At 40.6% G+C, this 21,523-nt stretch overlaps 1 non-coding gene across 1 annotated transcript; it reads right to left on the bottom strand.

Annotated features, from left to right (window-relative positions):
• Positions 1-324: 324 nt before the first annotated feature.
• LOC132537839 (U6 spliceosomal RNA) lies at positions 325-431 on the bottom strand. Its single transcript, XR_009549264.1, has one exon. It is a non-coding gene; the product is annotated as a U6 spliceosomal RNA (small nuclear RNA).
• Between the last annotated feature and the right edge of the window lie 21,092 nt (positions 432-21,523).

The raw sequence follows: 21,523 nt of genomic DNA, 5'->3' as shown, positions 1-21,523 counted from the left end.
TACAGAGGTCTGGGAGGTGTAAACTGTGTGGAATTATATCCCTCCTGTCCTATAGTCTTGTCAATATTTCCTTTTTTTTTTTGAAGGCTTCAGCTTTTATTGCCCCCCAGGTCCACGGAGGCACTCACAGGTTCTTAAAAATATGGAATGCTGTGGTCCGGGAGGTGGTGCAGTGACTAAGGCATTGGACTCTCAAGCAGGAGGTCCTGAGTTCAATCCCCGGCAGCACACGTACCAGAGCGATATCTGGTCCTCTCTCTCTCTCTCTCACTCTCTCTCTCTCTCCTATATTTCTCATTAATAAATAAATAAAATAATTTTTAAAAAATTATGGAATGCTTCACGAATTTGCGTGTCATCCTTGAGCAAGGGCCATGCTAATCTCCTCTGTAACATTCCAATTTTAGTAGATGTGGTGCCAAAGCAAGCACGTCTTGTCAATATTTACATTTTATAAATAATTTTTTTAAAAAAAGGCTTTTGTTCCTGTATAAGTATCGTGTGCTAACAGATGGTGCCACTGGAGTATCAAGGCTTTTGTTCCAGAGGCTCCAGAGACCCAGGTCCAATCCTTTCTAAGACCCAAGGCTCTGAGCTTCAATCTCTGTCAGTGCCAGAAGCAGAGTTGAGAAGTCTCTGGCAAAAACACAGACAAAAAGAGACATGTCCAGTTCTTCAAAACAGTGGAGTTCCAGACTACAAGCTTGCCTCCTGACCCCCACCCGTCTGGTTCTGTCTCTGTGGTTTGTGTGCTTGAGGGCTGGAGGGGAGCAAATGCACAGTCATGAATGGGTATGAGGAAACATTTATGAGTGGCTTGGGGAGGATACTGTGTCACCCTATAAACTCATTTCCTTAGACCTTTTTGTCTCTTCTTCCTGGGCCCTTCTGCAGGAGCCTTTAGACCCCTGCTTTCTCACAGAAAGATATCTCTTGGGCTGCATAAATAGTCCACGTGATTAGTGTACTGCTGTGCCACATGGGTGACCCAAGCCTGAAGGAAGATTTGGCACTGTAAAGTCTTTCTATGTCTCTATCTCTCTATCTCTGTCTCGATTTTCTGGCTCTAAAAAAGTTGGGGGACAAAAAGAAAAGAAATCATGACTCTGTCTCTCTTCAAACACTTATATGCTTCTTGGTCTCTCAGAAGAGCTGCCCTTCCTTTATTCATGTTCTGTTTCCTTTTACTATTTTCATTTAATTCAAATTATCTCCATTTAGGGCTCTGAAGTTCTGTGTTTAGGAACAAGAACAGGCAGTGGATCAACAACTAACTAAGGGTAGTCTAACTGTGTATAGATATTTAGCCTTCACATGTTGATAGAGGATGATGAAAGTCAAAGAACAAAAAGGCTTTGTGAACTATAAATTTTCTATATTCTTTCTTCTTTATTATATGTTTCCAGGGTATTGCTGGGGCTCAGTGTCAGCACCATGAATCCACTGCTCCCAGTGACCATTTTTCCATTTTACTGGATAGGATAGAGAAAAAAAATTGAGAGGAGAGGGGGAGATAGGGAGAGAAAAAGAAGGACACACACATACTAGCTTCTCAGCTTCTGAAGCATCCCTCCAGTAGGTGGGTAGCTGGGGGCTTGAACCTGGATCCTTGCACTTAGTACTATGTGTGCTTAACTGGGTGTACCACTGCCTGATCCCTCTCCTTCTATTTTGATTAGTTCATGTTAATGAAAAAGTAATTCAATTCTTAAGAAAAATCGTTAGCATATAACCTTCCTCTGATGCCCAGAAGTAATACAAAGTCATCATTTTGGCTCCTGGTTTTTTTTTTTTTTTAACATTTTTTAAAACATTTTTTTTAAACATTCTCTGGAAATCAGTTCATATGTTCCTTTCCTTTTTATCATGAGATAGTGTGGTGTTAGAATTTTCAGAATCCAGGGCCAGGTGGTAACACACCTAGCTGAGTTCACATGTTACAATACACAAGGACCTGGGTTCAAGGCCCTACCTGCAGGGGGAAAACTTCACATGTGGTGAAGCAGTGTTGCAGACTTTCCCTTTCTATTCACCCCCCCCCCCGTCCCCACCCCCAACCCCCGCCGCTCCTCTCAATTTATGGCTGTCTCTATGACCAGTAACAAAATTAATGGCTCCACTTAACTACAAAATAAAAAAAAAAGAAAGAAAGAAAGAAACCGGGAGTCCAGTGGTAGCGCAGCAGGTTAAGCTCAGGTGGCGCAAAGCACAAGGACCGGCATAAAGATCCCGGTTCGAACCCTGGCTCCCCACCTGCAGGGGAGTCGCTTCACAGGCGGTGAAGCAGGTCTGCAGGTGTCTGTCTTTCTCTCCCCCCTCTGTCTTCCCCTCCTCTCTCCATTTCTCTCTGTCCTATCCAACAATGACGACATCAAATCAATAACAACAATAATAACTACAACAAGGGTACCAAAAGGGAATAAATAAAAAAATATTTTTAAAAAAGGAATCAGTCTCTTAGCCTGTCACCATTTGAAGACCAGAGCTTTCAAACTTATCACCCAGTCAAAGAACCATATGCAACCTTTAAGCTAAAGAAAGTATTTGACTGTCAATAAGAGTCTACTTTTCAGCTTCCTTTAGTCATGGTAAGGATGGTAATCAGTACTCCTTGCTAAGCAAAATGATAAAACAAATTGCCCTGACAAGGAATTTAATGTTGTCTACATATAATGGACTCCTGCTACTTTTACACAAAATGCTATGGGGACAATGAGTAAAGAATGCTAAGGTCTAGTCAAGTCATATATTTTGACTAGAGTATACCATGATTCACGGTCCTTTTAAACTACTTTTCAATGGAAAAGAGATTCCTGGGGCACTGCAGTATATAAAAATATATACTATTTTTCTGAATAGTATATATTAATCAATCTTATAATCTGAGTAGCAATCAGTGGTCTATACTCAAGGACAAGGTCCAAACTGTCAACCTGAATTTGAGTAATTGCATGATTAATAGTTCTCTGTGGGGTGTGTGGAGTGGAGGACAGGGAAAATCGTGGGGTTACCAGATTGGTTTGTATTTTCTAGAGAATTGAGGCCAGCTATCCAGCAGTCTGACCAACTAATGTGCATCTCATTTAATGTAATAATATACATTAAGACCTGTCAGGTCCTATTGTGTATAATGAAGAGCTACACATTGTACCACTTCATATAGAAGTCTGCATATGGAACCCTTTAAGGGTTCTTAAGAGACCTATTGGGGTTTCTAATTATTGTGAAACATCTCCTGGAATCCAGGGAGAGAAGACTCTTGGCAGAATTGCTCCTGCCATTTCAAATGTTCACTGTGAAAATAATTAGATGATGAGATTTAGACAGAAACCACTAACGAATATTTTTCAAGTCTCCTTTGCTTTGTAACGTACAGCAAATGAAAAATCTGAAATACAGACAAGCAGCAAAGAAAAACAATTGGTGCAGTTCATCCTGGGGGTTGGGGTTGGGGTAGGGGTTGTTGCAGGGGTGGGGTGGGGTTCTTGTCTTTTTTTTTTTAATCAAACTTTAATGCTTGGCTTCCTGTGGTTACAAGTGGGGAAGATTTTCTTTTCCTTTGTTTTCTCCCCCCCCCCAACATTATACAGGCCTATTGAAAATTGGACCAAGGTTTTTGTTGTTGCTTTCTTAACTTCTGTTCTAACTTTCTAAATGTGAGCGAGTCCCCAGTGTCCCTACAGGATTAAGCCTGTCTCTTCAGAGAGAACTCTGACATTAAAGACAGTTTCTTTAATCAAGCTTTAAAGTTATCTCCCCCTCCACATGCCCAACCAGAGCCAGAGAAACCCCATCCTCTAAAACCACGAACCAAGCTAGCATGAAACCAATTAGAAGCCATCACTTGTACCCAAGACACAGAACATATGTCTTCAATTAAAACAAACAAATATGATTAGGAGTTTACAAAGGCATGCTTAAGAAAAGATGGACATTTCAAAAGAAATGCTGGCTTAAGAAGGACATAGTAGTGATAAAGGAAGTTGCATGAAATCAGAAAGGTGAATTTTACAAATAGGGACGCAGGAGTCAAATCCCATGCAAAGCAACTGGGGTGCCAGGACTGAGCACATCAAGGCCCCCGCTCCACTGTCTGTGTGCTACAGGATTCATTCATGTGCCCAAGACTCTACAACTGTGAGAATTCAATCTCCTCCTCTAGAACGGAAATCACTCCTGATTTAATGCCACTCTTTCCCATTTTGAGCTCCAGTGTCAGAGGATTTTGTGTTTCTTCTACTCTGGCAATTTGAGGAGACTTCCTGAAGAATGGGGAGTAGCTGCAACTGAGTAGCACCCCCCTTCATGTTCCCTACAGTTCCCTAGAGTCCATCAGTTGGCCTTTACGTCCAGCACTGATTCTTCTCGCTGCAACAGAATCAAAGAAGAACTCAAGGTTAAATTTGCGTGATCCAGCATTGGTCAAAAAAGCCCTTCCACTTTTTTTAAATTTGGGGCTAAAGTCTAATGCAGTTCAGATTTCCAAATCATTAGTGATTTTTTATGGATTTCTAATAAGTCTGTGTCCATCATCCAGTAGATAAAACCTTTACCAGATGGCCAGTAAGTAGTATATTCAAATGTGAATATATAAGTCAGAATAAAAGATATGATACATTTCCTACAGAAAGGAATTATCAAAAGAAAAAGAGCTGCTAAGACTTACAAATACTGATTATCTATCTATCTATCTAGATGTATATATGTATATATATATTATACTTTATATATATATACTGAGTGCCAATAATCCATACTTAGTTATACAGCTATTGAGAAATCACAATAATCTATCAGTTATACTTGGATTTAATATGATCACTATTGAGGCGCCATTTTTGTTTGGTTTTGAATTTTTGAATTAGTGATTGATAGTAGGTTACACGATTGTAAGAATTACAGTTTATGGTTTCATGCCACACCCACCACCTGAGTTATGTGTCCCTATACTTCTCACAAGTCTTAGAAAGTTTGCGTGATTCTGTTTTTTTTGTTTTTGTTTTTGTTTTTCACTTCATGTGTATAAGTTCTCTAGATTCCACACGTGAGTGAAAGCATCTGTCAGTTGTCTTTCATCTCTTATGTCACTAAGCATAATCACCTCCAGTTCCATCCATTTTGAAACAAAGGACACAATATCATCTTTTTTATTGTAGAGTAGTATTCCATGGAATACATATCCCATAATTTCATTCACCACTCATCCCTTGATGGACAATTAGGCTCTTTCCACTCTTTGACTGTTGTGAGTAGTGCAACTATGAACATGGGGGTGCCACATATGTCCCTTTAAACTTGTGTTTCTGGGTCCTTTGGGTAAATACCTTGCTAGATCACAAGGCACATCCATGTTTATGTGTTTAAGGACATTCCATGCAGTCTGTCAAATGGGGCTGCGCCAGTCCGCCTTCCCACCAGCAGTGAAGCAGCCTTCCCTTTCTCCACACTCTTCCCTTTCTCCAGTGGTTTCCTGGTATTTTTAATTGAAGCCATTATCTCAAGTGTGCAGTGCTATCTCAGTGAAGTTTTGGTTTGCAATTCCCTAATGAAAAAATGAAGTAGAGAATTTCTTCATTTACTTTTTCATTGCTGTCCATACTTTAAGTGCGTGGAGTTAGTAGACCTGTAAATTTTAACAAGCCTATTACAAGTGTCCTTCCTGTTTCACTCCTACATGCTAAGCAAGGCAAAGGTGATTTCCTCAAGATATTCTACACTATGATTTTTCTCACTTCAACATTTACGAAAAGGTGTCTTTAAGGATTTGCTTTTTCTGGTTAGATTTAGATCTAAATGGTAGTATTATCAGGGATTAATAATACATATTGAGTATTTATAATGTGCCAGGCACTGTTATAGACTGTTATAGGTACTAAGAAAAAAGTAGAAAAAAAAAAACCAAAACCAGATAACAGTTTTGTTCTCAAAGAAGTTATATCTTGATGGTAAGTATAAGACAAGAAAAAAAAACAGACATATATAAAAATATATAGTATAAATGACATATAATAATGTTAGATAAAATAGTGGTAAATCCATGGGGGGAGTTAATTGGGAAAAAAGTACAGTCAATAAAAGTCAAAGCATCTGATATATACAATTTGCTCTCTTAGATACCGGTTAAAAATACTTAATTAAAAAAAAAAAGAAAGGAAGGAAGGAAGAAAGAGTTCCAAGTATGAGATTAAACTGTGGATATCTTATTTAATAATGAAGAAAATTCCGCAAGATTTTCTCCATGACCTCTGATTTTATAGTTAATAAAGTGATAAGAGTTGAATTATCCATGCCTAATGAAATGATTTCTCAAATAATTTTAGTAATGCTGGTGTCTACTTGACTGCCAAATCCATGTCTTCCTTTTATGTCATGTTGCCTTAGCAAAGTTTCTGTTACTGGTTACAGCAGTGTGGTCAGCTCTGGGCTATTCCTCAGATTATTTATTGATTTTGCATCAAGTGAACAGGCAACAAAATATAAGGACTATAGTTCATAATATTGTGTTGCTTATTTGACAGTTGCTGAGAGAATAGATATTAAAAGTCCATATTGCAAGGGAAAATTTTTGAAACTAACTAGACACATCATGGCTACAATATCTTGGTTATCATGTTGTCAAATCATTACACTGTGCACATGAAACTAATGTAACATCACATGCCAGCCATATCTTAATAAGTAAAAGTAAGTGAACTTTTAAAGTGAGATATATGGAGAATTTTCTAGGCAGGGCTTGAAAAAAACTCTTTAAGTGATCTTGTTCAGCTAGGTGATGTAGTTTTGTTCAGTCACCCCTTTGTTCTTTCTTCTTCCTGCCACAAGGATGTGGCAGCTAGAATTCCCGATGCCATCTTGTGATCTTGAGGATGGATGCCATGTGTTAAGGATAGTGGAGCAGAAAGATAAAAGGGGCCTAGAATATTGATGATAGCACACATCTATCACACTCTATAAACTGTCTCCCTCCTGACATATTTTACTCAAGCAAAAAGTAATCTCCCAACCAATTTAAGACACTCTGATTTCACATCATTATTACAAATGGTCAGATGCAGTTTTGGTCTCTGTGGCCTTTTCTGTTATAGAATATACCCTACAAGGGAACATGAAAGACTTATTTTACCAGGCCACATTTATGAAATAATTATTAAAAAAAAAAAAAAAAAAACCTCTCTGCTTCAAAAGAAAAGATACTTATATACATCAGTTACTGTTTGGCACATGGAACATATTTTTAGGAAACTGTGTTGAAAATGGAGTAGTGGTGTTTTACAGAAATATATTTTCAAATTATTAAGTTTCAGTGTGTGAGAAATATCCCACTTGAAAGCTAAAGACTCTTTCCTGACAAAAGCAGAGAAGACATCTTGCTTAGACAAAAATCCTTGGTGAGAGATCAAGGGTTCACATTCTCTGTTATGTCACCCTTATCTTTCCACAACTTTCCTCAGATTTCTGTTCCCTCTATGACCTCATTCTTGTTTTCTGATGGAAAGGTGTGGGCAATTTCTATAGTGCTGAGACATATCCATTCCCAGAATTTTAGTGTTACTCTTTCCATTGTTTTTTTTTTTTTTAACAATTACAAATCTTTGATAATTATAAGTCTATGTCCACACAAAGCCAACTAAACTAATCAGCTTTTCTGTGCTATCTAGCTTCAGATCAGTAGTTAGGGACTATTAGTATGTCCGTCCATGTGGTCTACATTTCCAACCGAATACTCTAGTAAATTTAACTGGGCTGACACAACCTCAGTGAGATAAATCAGAGGCTGACATGGCATCATATGTTGAAATCAGAAAGCCCTCTCAGAGACTTTGAAAACAAGAGCCATTCAATCTCTGGATAACACACTTTCTTAACTGTAGTTCAGTTCAGTTTGCCCCAAAAGTAACTACTCTGTCATCTGTATGCCTTACATTAATATTAGATGCATACCAGATCTCTGAGGATAAGCAGGTGGGAAGCAGCCCTCTTTTCACCCACAAAGAGTCAATAGTATGTTACACTGAGACCTTAGTGCTCAGAGTGTCTGGAAATTGAACATCAGATAGCAAGCACTGTGACCTTCAACTTGAAGGTGAGGAGGGTCCTTGCATTCCTCCTCTGTTCAACTTGATCTTGTTTAATACCCATGCTAAATGAAGTATACTATCTTGGTTATGAGGCATATAAAAATAAATAAGACATGGATCAATTGTATTAATTCTTGTAGGATTTAAGATACTTCTGTGAAAACTTTTTATATACCCTTTTCACTAACCAAACTCAATGCTGTCCATAAAGCTAAGTAAAGCTACTCCAATACCAGAGTTCTATAGAATCCCAACTTGTTTTGCTCAACACATTTAGTTTAAGCAATTTTTAATACTTTTAAATATTTATTTTCCCTTTTGTTGCCCTTTTTTTTTACTGTTGTTGTAGTTATTATTCTTGTTGTCGTTGTTGGATAGGACAGAGAGAAATGGAGAGAGGAAGGGAAGACAGAGAGGGGGAGAGAAAGATAGACACCTGCAGCCCTGTTTCACTGCCTGTGAAGGGAGTCCCCTGCAGGTGAGGAACTGGGGGCTCAAACTGGGATCCTGATGGTGGTCCTTGTGCTTTGTGCCACGTGCGCTTAACCTGCTGCGCTACTGCCCTACTTCCTAAGCATTCTTAGACAATTAACCAACGTAAGTGGTATCGTCTCTGTGGTAATTCCTACAATACAAGGTGAGATAAGACACAGTCCTCGTCTATAAGAGCTACTCATTTAATGGGAGAAAAGGAAACCCTAAGTAAGAAATTGATATTAATTCCATGTGGTGGCAACTCCATCATTTAAAGCAAATGACTGAACAAGACATACAATATGTGCCTCATATTAATATTGAATGCATGACCCACACCACATTTATTCTTTGGTAACAAATGCCCAAGGTGGCTCAGAATAGCAAGGACCCTAACTTGTCTCTGTCAAAATAGAACTACAGAGATGTCAGTTGATAATTATCAAAAATTGGTCCAATGCCTATGGTTACTACCTCCAGGCTCTCTGTTACTAGAAAATGATACCGTGTATGGAAGGAGATGTCTAACATATATATTAGAGATTCGTGAAGCTTCAATAACAAACTTGTAAAACAACACTTCCTTACTTCCTTCACTACATGTACTACATGTAACTACATGTGTGGGTCTATGTACATACACACTTTGCACACACTAGGTAATCTCTAGGGCTTCAATGTGAGATGAAAGCTGTCTGTGTCTATTAGAAGATGATAGTTTTCAAATAAAGACAAAGAGGTGGGAGAGGGAAGTGAAGAGAAAAAACACATCACTAAAACTTCCTTCAGTGGGGTAGGGACTGAATTCAAATCTGAGTCAGTGATCAATTTTGCTGGTCCAGTAAAATGGTGTGTGTGTGTGTGTATTTGTGATTTAATATTGATCTACAAATTTTAATATATAATTCCATATAATTTCCACCACCAGAGTTCTATATCCCACCCCCTTCATTAGAAACTGCAGTGATTCTCTCAAGGCCACATAAATGGGCTGATTCTACAACTATCTAAATCAAATACATATATGTATATATATATTTTTTTATATATGTATATATATACACACACATATATCCACTTTTGTTGTGGTGGTGGTCTGGTGTCAGGCTGCACCGCGGAGAAGAGAGTGGACGTCCAGAGCAAAGGGGTACACAAATCTTTATTATAGGATGTGGGGGGTTGGTTCAGACCACGTGGAGCCAGCCTGCAATGGCCATCCCCACTACCTGACCACGGGGGGAGAGCAGGGAGAGAGATCTCAGAGAGGGAGAACTGAGAGCCCAGAGAGAGAGCGGGGGGGGGGGGGGTGAGGGGGCTTTTTATTGGGCGACAACCAGGGGTGACGTGTAGGGCCAGGATTGGTTGAAGGGGGCACTGCTAGGATTTCACGGGGCGTAGTAAAACCTGGAGGCGGAGACTGCATCAGAATAACTCCTCAGCAACACACTTTATTCAATAGCCCTGTCTTAACTTCCTTTCTAAGTTATCCTTACCCCTACTATTGTAGCCAAGTATATTTCCTTTAAAATATATTCTTAAATGAATTCTGTTTTTACTAGGTCACTGCTGCTCATAGGCTGTCACTAAGTTCAGATCATCTTCATAAGAAATGCACTATGCCTGAATTGTTCTGTCTAGGGTAATTTTTGAAGAAGAGACTTCTTCAGAAAATGTTCAAGAAGTATTCACCATCTGAATTGTCAGTCAAACCATTTCATAGATGCGTATTCATAAACTTTCCTGAAATTGAAGCACAAATGATGTTTCTACATACCCCCTCACAATATTCACAGTGATTCCTGTTTGCTATCAATAGATAAACAAAAGATAGATAAATGGGCCAGGCAGTGAGACACCTGGTTAAGCACTCACATTCCGGGAACACAGACCCAGGTTCAAGCCCATGGTCCCCACCTGAAAGGGGAGAGCTTCACAAGAGATGAAGCAGGGCTGCAGGTCTGTCTATCTATCTATCTATCTATCTATCTATCTATCTATCTATCTATCTGTCTATGTCCCTTTCCCCTCTCAATTTCTCTTCTGTCTGTCCAATAATAAATAGAGACATTTTAAAAAAGATTGATAGACAATAGTACTACTTCTTCTTCTAGCGTTTGCCCTTCTTCCGTAGCCAGTCAACAGCATCAGGTTGAGCCTGATGTAAAGTTTCGAGACCTCCTTTGAATCTGGAGAGGTGGCAGTCGTTAACTATGTGGGTCATAGTCTGTCTGGAGCCGCAGGGGCAGTTCGGGTCATCTCTGGCTCCCCAGTGATGGAACTTAGGGGCGCACCGGCAATGGCCTGTTCGATAGCGATTGAGGAGGGCCCAATCATAACGTGCCAGGTCAAAGCCAGGTTGACGCTCGCAGGGGTCTGTGATGAGGTGTTTGTTCTTTACCTCAGCTGACTGCCAGCTCTGTTTCCAAGAGTCTGGAACAGAGAAGTTCAGTGTAGGCATAGGGGACCAGATTGGGTGACGAGACGTCAAGCTTTGGACAGGGTGGGCGAAGATATCCTCGTATATTGGCAGGTCCGGTCGAGCGTAGACGTGGGAAATGAACTTAGATGATGCCGCATCCCGACGAATATCTGGTGGGGCGATGTTCCTAAGAACTGGCAGCTATGGAACCGGGGTGGAACGGATGGTTCCAGAAATTATCCTCATGGAGGAATATAATTTGGAATTGACCAAGTGGACATGGGGGCTACGGAACCATACTGGGGCACAGTATTCTGCAGTGGAATAGCATAATGCCAGAGATGATGATTGCAGTGTGGAAGCGCTCGCTCCCCATGAGGAGCTGGCCGGTCTTGCAATGATGTTGTTCCTCACGCCCACTTTTGCTGCAGTTTTTATGAGATGTTTGTGAAATGACAGAGTGTGATCTAGAGTAACGCCAAGATAGACTGGCTGGGCTTCATGCTGGATTCTCGTATTGTCAAGCTGCACATTAAGCTCACGCGAGGCCAAGGCATGGTGTAGATAGAAAACAGATGATACCGTTTTTGCAGTGCTAGGGATTAGTCGCCATTTTTTACAGTAATCAGATAGACAATAGTTAGATAGACAAACTTCAGATTGAAATAAAAATGTCTGATAAAGTCCTAAACATCAATTTCACTTTGTTCTAATTTCTACTGAACACCATGTGAGAAGGCTTACCCAAATGCTAAGTCTGTGAACAACCCCAGCATCTCAGAGCCCTGGGGCTCCAGGACACACTTGGACTATGATGGGCAAGGAAATGGAGCCACTCATTCTCAAGTCCTCACATCAAAATAATTGGGAAAAAAATGACTCTGTAATTTGGGAGTGAGTGTATTTTACAGACTCATCATATCCCAGTGAGATAAGTCATTGAAACTACCATAGTTGTGGTCCCCTAGACACACGCCCCTAAATGGACTTCCTAGCTTCCTTCTACCCTAAACTCCCTAATCTCATCTGCTCTTTGTACTTTTTGATTCCTCTTCATTAACCATTTTGTCTCATTTTATATCCTGCCACCTTCCAGACATCAAGTTGCAGATGCTCTCATGATTCCATCCTGACTTCCCTGGGCAGACGACCAAACTAATATATCCTGAAACCTCATCTCTCCAGAGCCTGCCCCACTAGGGAAAGATAGAAACAGGCTGGGAGTATGACTGACCTGCCAATGCCCATGTCCAGGGGAGAAGCAATTACAGAAGCCAGAACTCCCACCTTCTACATCCCCAAAATATTTTTTCTCTATACTCCCGGTGAGGGAGAAGTGATAGGAGGAAGAGGATAAGAGGGCTCTGAACTTCAAATTCATCAGGATCCAGAGAGAGAGGAGAGTATAGTAATAGGGTTACGTGTAGCTTAGAGGGTAAAAGAGGACTAGACCTTGAAGAAAAAGGGGGCGATTATATACAGATGTATACATATAGCTATAGGTAGTTAACCCATATTTACAACCTTAGAAGAACTGCTGAGGCTTGTAATGGAGGGACTGGTGATTCATAACTCTAGAGGTGGGAACAATATGGTATTATTCCCCTGTTGACATGTAATTTTGTAAAAAAAAAAAAAAATTAAATCACTAATAAAATTTAAACTGAATCTTTTCTCAATATATGCAGTGTAATTGATATGCAGACTCTCTCAAAAGCCTAGACCAAGTAGATCAGAAGCAACCAATAGCACAGCTATATACAAGATACTGGGTACTGTATAGCAAACCCTAACAAAAGGACTTTTCAAAGTTAACCCAATTACCAAATAATGTGATGAGAACATTAACTATCGATTGTCTTTTTGAACCCTAAGACAGTAGGAACCTCACATCTCCACTATAGAGCCTCTACTTCCCCCAGTCCTGGAACCCTTGGATAGGGCCCACTTTCCCGTATGCCTCTCCCAATCCATATCAAATAATATTGCATCTGCCGATCACAACCTAACCAACACAACGATTGCCACCTCAACATGCTTCACTTCAGACTGTGTCCAGAGACTACACATGTGGAATGACAACCCTTCAACTTCATTATTCGGGTGAGACCTTTCCTTTCATAGTATACTCTAATTCCATCCCAGGTGGTTCACTTTCTAACAAAGTCCCAAAACCTAGATATACACCAGTTTCTGTGAGAGAGAACATATGTTCACATGTATCCGTAAACTACTGCAAAATATATACCTGAAAGCAGAAGTACACTAGAGTTTGCAGTGAGTATCCCCCTAACACTTCCTCTCCACTATTCCAAGCTTTGGGTCCATGATTGCTCAACAACTTGTTTGGCTTCATATGTTAACTCTCTTTTCAGTCATCAGGTTCCAGATGTCATCAGCATGCCGGCCAGGCTTCCCTGGACTGAAGACCCCACCAATGTGTCCTGGAGCTCAGCTTCCCCAGACACCCACCCTACTAGAGAAAGAGAGAGGCAGACTGGGAGTATGGACCGACCAGTCAACGCCCATGTTCAGCGGGGAAGCAATTACAGAAGCCAGACCTTCTACCTTCTGCAACCCACAATGACCCTGGGTCCATGCTCCCAGAGGGATAGAGAATGGGAAAGCTATCAGGGGAGGGGGTGGGATATGGAGAATGGGTGGTGGGAATTGTGTGGAATTGTGCCCCTGCTACCCTATGGTTTTGTTAATTAATACTTTCTTAAATAAAAAAATTAAAATAAAAATAAATTTAAAAAAATTTTAAAAAGAGAGAGATAAGCCGTTTGTACACATGTGTCAACTGTAATGTAATCCATTAACCCCCCCCATGAAGAAAACAATAAAATTCAGCCATTAAATTTAAGATAAAAATGCAGAAAACGGTGTTGAAGAATCAAATGTTCCATATTTCTCCCTTTTAGCGTGTTCCGTGGGCTCTGTGGCTACTGGACTAACCAAGCTCTGAGTAAATAATACCTCGAGTTCACTGAAGTCCACACAAAGTTTCCAGTAGGATGAGGGTAGGGGAAAAAATAAAAATAACTTCAAGGAGAAGGTCTCCACCTGTAGAAAGACCATTTCTATGAAGGTGCTTTTAGATGCCTTAATAGTCTACTTGAACAGAAACTTCAGAGAATTGGACAGTGATAGACCAAAACTGACTCCCAAGTCAAAACTCAGCGGTTATGCCCATTAGACAATTGCGTTCCCAGCTACCAATTCAACCACTCTTCTCTGGCTCCATTTCCTGTTTGTTATCACTGTGCATATTTGATTGTTTTGCTTTAAGTAGGCCTATTGGGTAACTGATTTATAGGCCTAGCTAATCTTCCCAACCGCCACACAACCTTGATTTAAAGTCCCCACAAGCTCTAACATTAAATAACTGCACCATATTCATAGCCATCACTTCATATGGTGAAAAAAAAAAAAATCAGACAACTTGGACATGTTTAGTCTGCAGAAATGAAGACGAAGAAGCACTGCGGTTTCTGCAGTTCAGATGAAGACCCTAGTCGGCCAAGATGAAGAAGAAATAATACTTTTAAACTCATAAGGTGACAGCTGAACAGGAAAAAAAAATGACTTAAAAGTCACTGAGAAGAGTGATAATTATGTAAAATTCTGAGCTGGTCAATTCTATGATATGAATAGCAGCAATTAAAAACAAGGTGTCTGGGAATACCAGGACTTCCTCTTCCTTCTGGGAGAGAGCAGGTATAGAACACAGAGAAACATGGAGCCTGAAGAGCTAGGTTCTAGGACATGCTAAGCTGTCAACATAGTAACTGCTTCCTTATACTTCATTCACATTTTCATATGTTCATCTTAGCTGGATTCAATCAATTTGGGGATCAGACTGTATATTTAATCAGTCCTTAATAAGATGGTAACATCAGGTTTCATTAGATATGGAATGAATATTTTATATTTAAAATGGAGATAAAACTTAGGGTGGAAACATTTTTCTATTAGTTCTAGCAATTATTTCTTGGATTTGACACAAAAGCATAAAAAAAAAAAAAAGCAAGCAGAAAGAAGTATTTCTGACGACAGCAAACCAGAAAGCTTCCTGTACAGTCTAAGAAATGTCAGAATGAAAAGGCATCCTGCAGAATGACAAAGGATACTCTGGTTCACTAGTGTCCATACATATGTGTCTGCACTGGGACTCCATTTAAAATTGGCTTGCTGGTCTTTTTGTTATGCTTAATTTTATTGATTGATTAAATATTTACTGTGGGCAAGAGAATGAGGGAGGATGGATAGAGCAAAAGAGGAATCGAGCACACTGCTCAGGTCTGCAGGCTCAGGCATAAATATTGGCCTTCTGGAAGGCTGAGCTAGTTTCTCAACCCTAAACATATGCATTTTCATGACATATACATGCGTGTGTATATAAGTAAAGTTGATATAAAAAGATATAAAGTGTGTGTGTGTGTGTCATATTTAGGTATATCTACCTATGTTGATATATATATGTGAGTTTTTATAGCAGAACGTTTAGATATGGGAGATAAGCAGGTGGGTTTCAAAGTCTCTAAATTCCCACCTATCCCTTCAAGTGCTAACCATAGTTATGGACCTCTGCCTCCACATGTTAGGTACTATTGCCTTAGCCAACGTCTGGGCTTAATTTAAGTGTTTAATCAGCCTGCTTATAGTTTGAGCTATTTTCGTACAAGTTGAACCTGAAATAGTATAGGGTGATCTATACCCAGGATTTGCTCTTCATTTTAGTGATGCAGATTCACTTGACCACAGAATTTTATGTGAATTATGAGAGCTCAGCTAAGATACTAAAATGCTTTGCCATACAAATATCGATGATGTAATTTTGAGATAATGAAGTGTGCTTCACTTGTGGGTAAATTTTACCTGACATCACATGCTCAAATCTCCAAGCTCTACAGCTGGAGAATGCTACTGATCATCAAAAGTGTGTCTTTGTTTTCCCTTGTGTCTTTGATACAGGATCACGCCCAGAATTTTCAGTATATACTGATCAAATTAATCTCTTTCTACTCTTTCCGTAATCTGGTGGAGCCATGAGTGCACGAGTAAACTTTCTGCTTGAACTTCAGACTCCAACTAGGAACTCCACGGAGACAGTGGTTGATTCATTTAAAATTCTCAGAAATATTTCTGTGTGTTTTAAAAGACATATGATTTCAAAGACCTATTTAACCTTTGCACTGCTTATTTCAAAGTGACAGTTGATTCAATTAAAAAGGAACATTTAAAAACAGATAATATTTTTTGCAGTCTCTTAGCAACAGGTGATTGAAGCCATGCCGAGGACTAAGAGTTGAGATTTTGCCAAAGGGCCACATGCAGCTGATAGTTTTCTTTGAACAAATGTCATGAATCTAACATAAGTTTGAACAAGTTGTTCTCTGGATGACATCATAATATGAAATCCCCATAAGAGTGCCACAACAGAGGGAGGGTAAATCAAGAATAAAGTTTACTTCCCATAGACCCTTGCAGCTATTAAGACGAGAGCAAATAACAGTGAGTTCTTTCATGCCAATGCTTCGATTCAAGTGTCTAAAGTCAAAGACTGGCCATGCAATCTTATCCCCCTGATTTTGGTCCATCAGAAAGCAAGAGACCACTGGGAATCTCTGAAGTAAAGAACTCTTGTTCCTCTCTTTTATGGCTTAGGACACAACACTTCAAGTTCTCACAGAATGACAGTCAGTGATTCTTAACTGTCTTGGGGATTTGATATAATCTTTACTTTAGAAAACCGTACAGATTAAAAACACATAGAAAGGGAAGGGTTAGATTGCATAATGGTTATGCAAAGAGATTCTCATACCTGAAGCTACAAAGTCCCAGGTTCAATCAATCCCCTGTACCCCCATAAACCAGAGCTGATCAGTGCTATGGAAAAAAAAAAAACATATAAAATGTTTATATGATTTAAGAGGGTTTTAGAACCTGCCAAATTCAACTTTAAATCCTCTGTACCCTGGTTATATATCTCCCTGTTAAATCCTGCTGAATTCCTTAACCTCAATGGAACCAGAAAGAAGCAGGACAACTATAGTAACCTAAGCTCTTAAACAATAATCTGCAGGTTCATATGGTGGGAAAGGTGAGTGAGAGTATTGAAATATAATGTTACATTTAAGTGAATTAAGGATGGAGTGAAATGCGTCATTTTTATGATTCTTTCTTTTACTAGATATGGCAATCAGAAATTGAGAACAGATAGGGAGATAGAAAAAATAATAATAACTCTAGAAAGAGAGACATCTGCAGTGTTGCTTTGCCACTCATGAAACTTCTCCACTGCAGGCAGGGAATAAGGACTTGAACCAGGAGCCCTGAGCAGAGTAGCATGTGCACTTACTAGGTGTGCCACTTCCCACCCCCACCCCCATGTAGTTTTTAAGCCTTTTGTCTTTGGGCATTTGCACACTACTTAGGAGATGTGCTTAGATACAATACTAGCAGATGAAGAAAAACAAAAGCTTTCATATATGTAATTAAAGCAGCTATGAATACCCCTTCAGAAATGTTCTTTGTTCAGGACAGCTATCTAACTATATTTTCAAAACATCACAAATACGAGGACCGGGTGGAAGTGCACCTGGTTGAGTGCATGTATTACAATGAGCAAGGACACAGGTTTGAGCCCTTGGTGATTTTCCCACCTGAGGGGGAAAATCTTTGCAAATGGTAAAGCAGTGTTGAGGTGTCTCTCTATCTCTCTCCCTCCCTATCATCCCCTTTCCCTCTCCGTCTCTGGCTGTTTCTATCCAATAAATAAAATAAAGACAATTAGGGGCCAGGTGGTGGCACATCTGGTTGAGTGCACATGTTACAATGCGAAAGGACCCAGGTTCGAGTCCCCAGTCCCCACCTGCAGGGGGAAAGCTTCATGAGTGCTGAAGCTGGGCTGCAGGTGTCTCTCTAGCTCTCTTCTTCTCTGTTCTCCCCTTCCCTCTCAATTTCTGGTTGTCTCTATCCAATGAATAAATAAAGATAATAAAAACATTAAATTTATAAAAAAGATAATTTTAAAAAATTAAGCCACAAATACATAGTAGTGGCCTAAGGTGTTTGCTGCATAGTGAAACTGCATGTGTGAAACACCTAGTAGGACTATAACTTACAGACACCAAGAACACTTAAGCTGGAATTATCATAACTATTGGCTATCATTGCAATTTTGCAGTGTCATGTTATTGCTAGCTAGCATCATGCCTGATCAATTTAGGTGAAGACCAAAAGTCAAAACAACAATACATTAAAGTGCTGAACCATTTAAAATTTTTTATGGCGGAATGTGAGATAGCATAGTGATTATGCAAATAGGCTCTCGTGCCAGAGTGTCTGAGATCCCAAGTTCAATCCCCAGCACCACCATTAGCTAGAGCTGAGCAGCATTTTAGTAAAAAAAGGGGGGAGGGGTTGGTTTTCTTTTTTGTAATGAAAACACTGCTTACTTTGTTTTATGGTGGTGACAGGGATGGAACCTGTACTCTCAAAGTCTTTTGCATAACCACTATGTTATCTCCCCAGCCTTTATAGTATTTCTTTTATAAATTATTTCCTATGAGACAAATCTTCTCTCTCCCTCCACCTTCCTCTTCCTCTTCTGTGAAATTAAAAGGGTGAAAAAGACAGTCAGAAGTGGAATTGAACAGATTATCAGAAAATAAATAAGCAAATAAAATACTTGTTCATTTGGGGGGGGAATCTCTATCTGAAAATCGAACTGTCTTTTATAGTCAGTCATTCTGTAAATATTTGCTATTTTCAGAGTTTTAATTTATACCAGGTAGGTGCTAGGTGCCAAAGATTCAATTTTTGTTTAAAAAGTTACTTATATATTGGATTGAGGCAGAGATAAGAGGAGAGGGCAGAGGTAGAGGAGAGAAAGAGAGGGAGAGAGTGTGAGAGAGAGTGTGTGTGAGAGAGATCTGAGGCACTGTTTCGCTGCCTATGAAGATGCCACTGCAGGTGGGGGTGGACAGTTTGACCTTGGGTCCTTGTGCACAATAAGGTGTGCACTCTACTGAGTGTGTCATAACCTGCCCCACCCCCACCCCACACAGCACAGAATGGAAAGCACATGCGTGTGAGAGTGAGGAAACCTATAACTGGAGGGAGCAGCCACTGTAGTCATGAAGACCATGGCAGCCAGAAGACATGTATTTCCCCCTGCAGAAACATCCCTGCATTCAGAGCAAACATCTCTCCAGGAATGCAGAGGACCCTTTTTCCCCTCTCCCTTTTTTTTTTTTCCCCCACACACTCCACTTCTCTCATGCATGTGCTCCTTCATCTGACATCTTTTTGACTCTGCGTCCTGGTGCCCTCACAGACATCTGGAGATCAGAGTGAACAGGCGACCCTGGAGGGGCTCACAACTTGACTGTGACAAACACTTAAACAATGCCTGGCGGTAAACACTTCAGCCGAAATGTGCGAAAATCGAAACATGGAGGACAGATGATTCTTTTAAGGAAGTTAGAAAATGCTCTGTACATCACAAAAGAGGCATGTGGAAGTCTGGATATGGGGACAGGCTTGGTTTGTCCTGCAGGGAAGACAGAGCTGGGTTCCCTCACTAGTGAGGGATTCACATGCCACTTAGGAAGCAGGATGAGGAGGGCCTGTGCTCTGTCCAGAGCATGGGTGAAGTGCCGCCATGACTGGGGCTTTGCTCTTACTCCAAGCTGGTAATCAGAGCACTGGCAGATCTAGGATCATGACTGAAAATATCAAACCCTCACTGGACAGATCTCTCTCCAAAGTGACACTTTCCCACATCCCAGTCCAACACCTTTTTCAAAAGCACTCCTTGCTTTTCAAAGGCCACACAGAGTAGGACTTTCTAAAAGGAAGGCAAAGCCATTCTGTTTTTAAAATACTATCCAACATGAGCCTATACCCAGACAGCCATCTGTTGGGGAAGGCTTTCCCACCCCAACTCAACCTGGGGTCAGCCCACCAGAAATGTGCTTGGAGTCCCAGCCTGGCCGGCAGCAGATAACACCTCCCTCTGTCTTTGATCTGCAGGCATGGTGATTGTCAGACTGTACATTTCCGCTGGTGATGAAAATGCTAACAATACTGCAGCCCCAACCCTTAACCCTGAACCAGGAGGTCGATAATATTCTCCAGAGCAGGCAAGAGCACAGACTGGACACCGAGTCCTCATGTTTGGAGCCAACTCTAGGGAGAACATCTCTGATTTTTGCACAGGGCAGGGTGCACTGGTGGTGCTGGGGGGCTTGCTCACTGACCGACACACTGAGTCTGAGAAACCCAGAGAGTGTTTGCTATTAAACTCGGGCTCTCTGGCCCACCCCAAGCCTTGAGACAATCTGCCTCTAAGTGGGAAAAGAAACTTGGAAGGGATGTTTCTGGGCCTTGGCACAATACAGCTTTTCTGGGCCTTGGTGACATATAGGTGCTTTGTAATGTAGTCCATTCGTTATGCTGTTTCCAAGTGTGTATACTGGATACAGAAAGCTAATATCTGGAACAATAAGGTAATCCTATATGCTTTTCAATGAAAAACACGAGCAGAAAGCTACTTGCTGCCAGATTTCTGCCATTCTTGCTTAATTCTGTCTTTCAGTTACATGATACCTCTGAAGGCATACTTTGTTAAAACTGCACGGAGAAAATGAGCCTCAAACAATATCCACTCTGCTTTGAGAACCAGGAGGCCAATCAAACCTAGTTTCATCTGGGACTCAGAGGAATAGTCAGAGCACTCGCAGGGCCGCAGACCTGTCGGCTAACTTCTGGCCGCTCTCCACTAGGCATCTGCATTGTCTCTGAAAGGTGGTCAGTGTGGTGAGGAGTTGGGTATAAGGTGAGGACAGAGAGGAGGTGTGGCCTTCTCAAATATTTTGAAAAAGACTTTTAGAAGATGGATAGACTGAGAACCCTTGCCATGTAAGGGACAAAAGCCCCCTTTTGGATGAGGAGCTTAGATTCCTGGACCCAAAGCTTCTGGCAGAACAGCATAAGCAGCAGTGAAAATGGATGAATCAAAACAAACAAACAAAGAAACAAACAGCGGAGGTAGTACGTATAGAAAGACGAGTCAATCTGAAGATGAGCAGGTGCCTGTTACAGTTCCTGGGAGAAGCAGCTGGCCTGCCACCCAGTGCTTCACCCTCATCTACTACGGTTTCTTTATGTGTATGGCTGAAGTGCACATACATGGTCTTGAGCTGAAAGGGTAGCTGTTAGATATGAAAATCACTTCTGTAAGGTTGTCAAACATGGAGTCTGATATAAATGGGGATGTTGACAACAGGCAATTGGGTCACAAGGCATAATGGACCGTAAAGAAATGACTCTTTAAGAGCATGCAGCGTGGCAGGGCTAGGTAGTGGTGCCCCAGATAGAGCACACATATCCCCATGCCTAAGGCCCTGGATTCAAGCTCCCAGTCCCCGTCTGTAGTCTGTAGGGGAGGAAGCTTCACGAGTGGTTAAACATTGCTGTAAGGGCTCCCTTTCTCTCTTCCCTTCTCCTCTCAACTTTTCTCTCTCTCTTTATTAAATAAATA

This window comes from Erinaceus europaeus, chromosome 3, assembly GCF_950295315.1.
Source record: "Erinaceus europaeus chromosome 3, mEriEur2.1, whole genome shotgun sequence".
Taxonomy (NCBI): domain Eukaryota; kingdom Metazoa; phylum Chordata; class Mammalia; order Eulipotyphla; family Erinaceidae; genus Erinaceus; species Erinaceus europaeus.
Note: the sequence above shows the minus strand (reverse complement) of the source record. Positions and strands in the feature narration are given on the sequence as shown.